At 42.8% G+C, this 6,000-nt stretch overlaps 1 protein-coding gene across 1 annotated transcript in view; it reads right to left on the bottom strand.

Annotated features, from left to right (window-relative positions):
* Positions 1–1,745: 1,745 nt before the first annotated feature.
* LOC124857837 (5'-AMP-activated protein kinase subunit gamma-2-like) overlaps positions 1,746–6,000 on the bottom strand; it is a 42,747-nt gene continuing 38,492 nt past the window's right edge. Inside the window, exons 15-16 of the mRNA XM_047349338.1 lie at positions 3,831–4,116; positions 1,746–3,221 (exon numbers count right to left, since the gene is read on the bottom strand). The gene's annotated coding sequence lies outside the window, so the exon portion shown is untranslated. The remainder of the gene's footprint in view (positions 3,222–3,830; positions 4,117–6,000) is intronic.

Raw genomic sequence — 6,000 nt, 5'->3', positions numbered from 1 at the left:
TGATGGAAACCATCCTTCATGTGACCTCATGAGTACAACCCCAGATCCAATAAAGTTGGGACGCTGTGTAAAACAATGAACCCAGAATCCAATGATCTGCTAATCCTGTTCAACCAATTAACCCCTGGATCCACCACAAAGATCAGAGATTTAATGTTGAAACTAAGGAACTTTATTGTTTTTATGCAAATATTCACAAAGTTTGAATTTGATGCCTGCAACACGTTCCAACAAAGCTGGGACAGGGCAACAACAGACTGGGAACGTTGAGGAATGCTGTCTGGATCATTTCACAGGTGAACAGGTTACCTGGAAACAGGTGAGAGTCATGACTGGGTCTAAAAGGAGCCTCCCTAAAAGGTTCAGTCGTTCACCAGCATGATGGGGTGAGGTTCATCACTTTGTGAACAACTGAGAGAGCAAATAGTCCAGCAGTTTAAGAACAACGTTCCTCGACGTACAACTGAAGGATTTCATCATCTACAGACTATAACATCAAAGCATTCAGAGAATCTGGAGAAATCTCTGCAGCAAGAAGGAAAAGCATCCATGAATGGCTGTGACCTTTGACCCCTCAGGAGGGACTGCATTAAAAACAGACCATTCTGTACCGGATATCACCATGTGGGCTCATGTGGGTCAGTTACCACAGCTCATCTCTACATCTACAAGTTTATACTCTTCCTTGCAAAGACAAAGACACACATCAAGAAGACCCAGAAACGGCACCAGCTTCTCTGGACCCAAGATGGACTGAAGCAAAATAGAGAAGTGTGCTGTGGTCTGATGAGTCCACATTTCAGATTGTTTCTGGAAATCCTGGACATTGTGTCCTCCGCTACAGACAGGAGAAGGACTATCTGGGTTCTTATCAGGGCAAAGTTCAACAGCCAGCATTTGTGATGGTATGGGGTGTGTTAGTGCAACCAGAACCTACAGGTTGCTGCAATCCAAGCAACGTCTTCTTCAGGGACGTCCTGCTGCTGCTGAAATTGTTCATCAAGTTAGAATAGGACATTGTTCCACTAAACAATAAATTTGATTCAGTTTGAACATTAAATATCTGGTCTATGTAGTGGATTCAGTGGCATAGAGGTTGAACAGGATTAGCAGATCACTGGGTTCTGGTTTTATTGTTATACACAACCGAACTTCACTGGAACTGTGTTGTAGGTTGATGTTATTTGCTTTTGTGGGCTGCACAGTGGAACAGTTGGTAGCACTGTTGCCGTGCAGCAAGAAGGTCCTGGCCGGGGGTCTTTCTGCATGGGTTCTCACCGGGTACTCTGGCTTCCTCCCACAGACGATTAGGTAAATTGGTCTCTATAATTTGCCCTTAGGTGTGAATGAGTGTGTGCATGGTTGTGTGTCTCCTTGTTGCCCTGCCATGGACCGGCGACCTGTCCAGGGTGGACCTGGCCTCCTGCCCATGACCCACTATAGAAGAAGTGGTGTAGAAAATGAATGAATGTTAACTTTGTAATGTGTGAGTTTGTTAATTAGTTTTAGACATGTTCAGGTTGTTAGATTAATTAATAATCAATTAATCTAATTTCTCTCCATCAACATTAAAGTCAGAAATCAGCTTCACTGCAACAGAAGGAAGAGCTACGGTTTGCATCCATGTTCAGTAAGCTGTCTGTGGGTTTCAGGTCTGCTTCAGCAGGAGGACATTTCTACACCTGAAGGTTTGGATGTGTTGCCTGAACCCAGGAGAAGAACAAGCAGAGAATTGTTCACAACAGTCTGACTCAATATGTTGTTTTATTAGAATCAGTGATCAGCTGCAGAGTTAAACAGAGACAAAGAAACAGAACACACATCAGTCTGATGTTGGACCAACAGAACTCTTATTGGTTTCAGTTCTCTCTGATGTTTGCTGCACACAGAAGATGGAGAAGAAGTATCATCATCTTCATCCTGTGGCCAACTCTTGGGGTTCTCTGAGGGACTCATTTAACAAACCAGTCAGGAAGATTTGGAATTTCTAGTTTCATTTTTCCTCCAGTGAGAATTCATCCAGCTGTGTTGCTAGGCAGATAAAGGAACCATCAGGTGTGTGATTGGTGGTCCTGCTGTCTTGAGGGATCTGGCATGAATGATGACAAATTCAGGCAATCATATCATCTTTCTGAGAGGGCAGGCTATGCAATAATAAACATTAAGACAAGCCCAACCCCTTTCTGGAGACCTCCAATCAGAGTTGAGCCTGTGTGTTGGAGCCAATCAGCTCACTGTGACGTTCTTAGTTTGAACTTTGGTATAAATGTGGATTATTTGGTAAGAAAGAGAGAAAATATCTGAAGTTTGTTCAGCAAAACTAACTATTAGGGTTCTAATAGGGTCTTCTGGCTTCTGGGACATTTAGGTTAAGTCTGTTCATATTTACTGAGGTTCTTCGGTTTCATGCTGCTTGTAATGACACAGAAAGCTAGTTCTGAATCAGGGCCCCCAAACAGTGGGCCCTGGAACGATACCTGGCCACGGAACAAACAATAAATCTGCGTGACTATTTCTGTGGTACTGTGATTTTATTTTGAAAACCCAAATGGAGAAGCAGGAAGTTGCGTCCTTTGGATGGAGACGGTCTGTGAGGTGACAGAAAGCCTGCTGGACGTCTCATTGAGGGGACAACTGATGGGACGTGCAGTCGACATGAAAACACAGCACTATGCCATGATCTGCTGAGCTACAGGTGATTTCAGATGAAACCATGGTTCTGGTCATTTTATATCCATACTGGATTTTAGGATAAAAATGTGGTTCTGATTTGCCTTCTTGGTTGGTTCTCCTAATCAGCAGATTAGTAAAAACATGTTTCTGCAACTTACTGTAACTGACAAATGATTCTTTTGGGTTAATTTCAAGAGTATTAGATCAGAGGGTCTTGGTCACTGGTACGTGGTTCTCCTCTGTCTTCTTCTACTTGAGCTTCAGCTCTTCTGCCAGACATGGATCCACCTCACACAGAGCAGTGATCAGAGCTGAGCTGGCCTTGGAGCCCTTGTTCCTCACCATGTCAACCACCGATCGGGCTTTATCCCCCTTGTTGATGTTACCAAACTCCATTTCACAGTCGGTCAGAACTTTTTCTCCCAGCATTCTGTCTAGCAGCTGCTGCAGAACCGCCGCGGAGACTTTGTTCACAAACTGTCCCCGCACTGATGTCAACTTGTCAACCGAGTTGTCCGAGGAGTTTGAAGAGGATGCTGGACCAGGAACTGGAGAACGAGACAAAAACTCATGTCAGGATGCAGATGATGGACTAAAACTCCAAGAACAGAACAGAACCTGTTCACCACAACTAACCCTGACCTTCTCTGAGTCAGCTGAATTGGCCTGATAAAACAGCTGAAGAGTTTGTTGCTGCATCTTCACTTCTTGGAAGATGAAATTGAAATTGTGGAACTAAAAGGAACGTCACATATTTGATATCATTAATAAAAAGACTCCCTGGAGAGCTGAGACTCAAGCTCCTTCTGCTCTGAGATTAGCTGCTTCACTAAAGCTTCTGATTATTAGTGAAAGAATCAGGTCCAAATCATGTCTTCTAATGATTCCAAGTAACTATGCATGTGAAGTTCATGAGCAGGTCCTTGCAGAGGGTAAATGGCTTTGTGTCTAATGGATCTATGGTTACTTCAAACTGTACAATTCTTCAAAATTCTGAAAATCCAGATTTGACTCTTATTAACTGAGTTCTAGGTCAGTTTTGGGCTGAAATTTCTCTGCTCCTTGCTCAATCAACATCTCCTCCATGAGTTTACCTCTGTAATTCAGAAGGGAGCACATGCTTTAATCTGACATGACGTTCTTTGTCTGAGACTGACCTTCAGCCTCAGGACTGAGGTCTGTGAGCTTCTTCACCAGGTCATTCCTGTTAATCTTCGTGAAAACATTCATCATGACCATCATAGCTCCACTGAGCTGGTACTTCTGCACCATCAGGTCCACAACATCAAGCCTTTCTGCCTTCTGCAACTTGGTGGTTTTGATGGGATCTATGCCTTTCCAGGTCTCCTTCTTCAGGTGCCATTTGAAGGTGGTGAATTCGTCATCTGATATGTCATCCAGCACATCGACAAGCTTCTCCTCATCACACATCTTGACCTACAGCTGAAACCAGAGAAAAAACATGAGTCAGAAGAAGTTGTCTTGGTTTTTCTGCTGAGCTTAAATAAAAATCTGCCTGCAAGTGGTCAGGTCTCTGCATGGCAACCCAAATCCAGGATCCTGAAGTTCTACAGTTTCATCAAGTAATGCTTGGTTGCTGAGGAACCAAAAGTACTGAAGGTGGAAGCTTTACATGTGAATAGCTTCAATGATTCCTCTTCAGGACCCCTGCTTACTGCTAAAAATGGGAAAAAGATGTCATTTTCAAGTGGAGACTCCTCGAATTTACCATCTTCCTTCCTGGTTATAATGTCACTATGTTTCCACTGGGTGTTTGCACATCATTTGGATTCAACTCAATCTGCAGTTTGGAGGTTTCTACACCTCCACCATCAGTTCCAGTCTTGTTTTAAAGAGGGAAACTGAATCTGCAGGACTGAACACCAGAACTCATTGATCTGGTGGTGGGACCCAATTCTTTTGGCAGTATCGTGCATATTATATATTATAGGAGAGTCTTCACATCTATAATGAGAGGTAAGAAAGAGTGAGGCATTCATACTTCAGGTAAAACCCTGCTGATGCTTGGACCTCATTTACTATTGCTGACAAACGCCTCCCCCACCTGTTCCTCCTAAACTCCAAACATGACTCTGGTACCTGCATTTACATGCTTTTATGTTCATCTACATTCCACAATGACACGCCAAAGTCAGACAGATGTGCTATTTTTTATTGCCATTAGCCTTTTAATCATGTCTTTCATAAGTTTTCACACCACTGTCCCCAACATGTAGCGTAACACGGTTCAATCATGTTCCAATTGGTTTATTGATATATTGTTCAAAGTTGACTGTAGGTATTTTCTTTATCAAACATTCTGATGAATATATGTATATTTTGAATGTTAAATGTGTTTATTTTTCACTAGAGAAAAATAAACTGCATTCGCTACATTCTCACACTACTCTCCAATCTTGCATTATTTGCTGTTATTTCAGCTTTTAACTTTATGTTCTCTCTATTCTCTTCCTAGAAGCTACACCTGGACTGACTCTGTGTCTACCTGTGACACCTTTCTGGAGAGGGAAATCATCCGAGCTTCTGCTGGCAACAACTTAATGCTCACCTTCTACAGATGATCCACATGACCCTGACTTTCAGTGTTTAACCCTTTCTCTCTCCTAGACATGGCTACTGACTGAGCTTCTACTGTAACTAACTCTATGTTCTCTCTTTCAGACTCTAACCTTGAAAACTGGATCAGAGTTTATCTTTTCTTTCTTTCTAGATAAAACGACTAAAGGAGCTACATCCATTAACATTTACTTTTCCTTCCCATAGAAAGTACTCCTGGATCAGTGCTTCTTTGTTCTCTTTGTGTCTCTGCTCTGTTCTCTCAAACCTCCAGTGGGTCGTGGCAGATGGCCGCTCACACTGAGCCTGGTTCTGGTTCTGCTGGAGGTTTCTTCCTGTTAAAAGGGAGTTTTTCCTCTCCACTGTCGCTACATGCATGCTCAGTATGAGGGATTGCTGCAAAGTCAACACCAGTGACTGTCCACTGTCTCTACATGCTCATCCAGGAGGAGTGAATGCTGCAAGTCACTGACTGGATGCAATCTGCTGGGTTTCCTTAGATAGAAAAACTTGTGGTACAATTAACCCTGGAGTTTAAAGATGATTTATCATTTACATGAACAAACTGGAATCTGTCAGACAGATAAGATTTAAACCAGCCTAGCGCTGTTCCCCTGATCCCTACAGCATATTCCAGCCTTTTTAAGAGAATATTATGGTCGACTGGATCAAATGCAGCACTGAGATCTAACAGAACCAGAACCGACACAAGTCCATTATCTGAGGCCATAAGAATATCATTAGTGACTT

Source organism: Girardinichthys multiradiatus, chromosome 21, assembly GCF_021462225.1.
Source record: "Girardinichthys multiradiatus isolate DD_20200921_A chromosome 21, DD_fGirMul_XY1, whole genome shotgun sequence".
Taxonomy (NCBI): domain Eukaryota; kingdom Metazoa; phylum Chordata; class Actinopteri; order Cyprinodontiformes; family Goodeidae; genus Girardinichthys; species Girardinichthys multiradiatus.
This window is presented reverse-complemented; position numbering and strand designations above follow the sequence as displayed.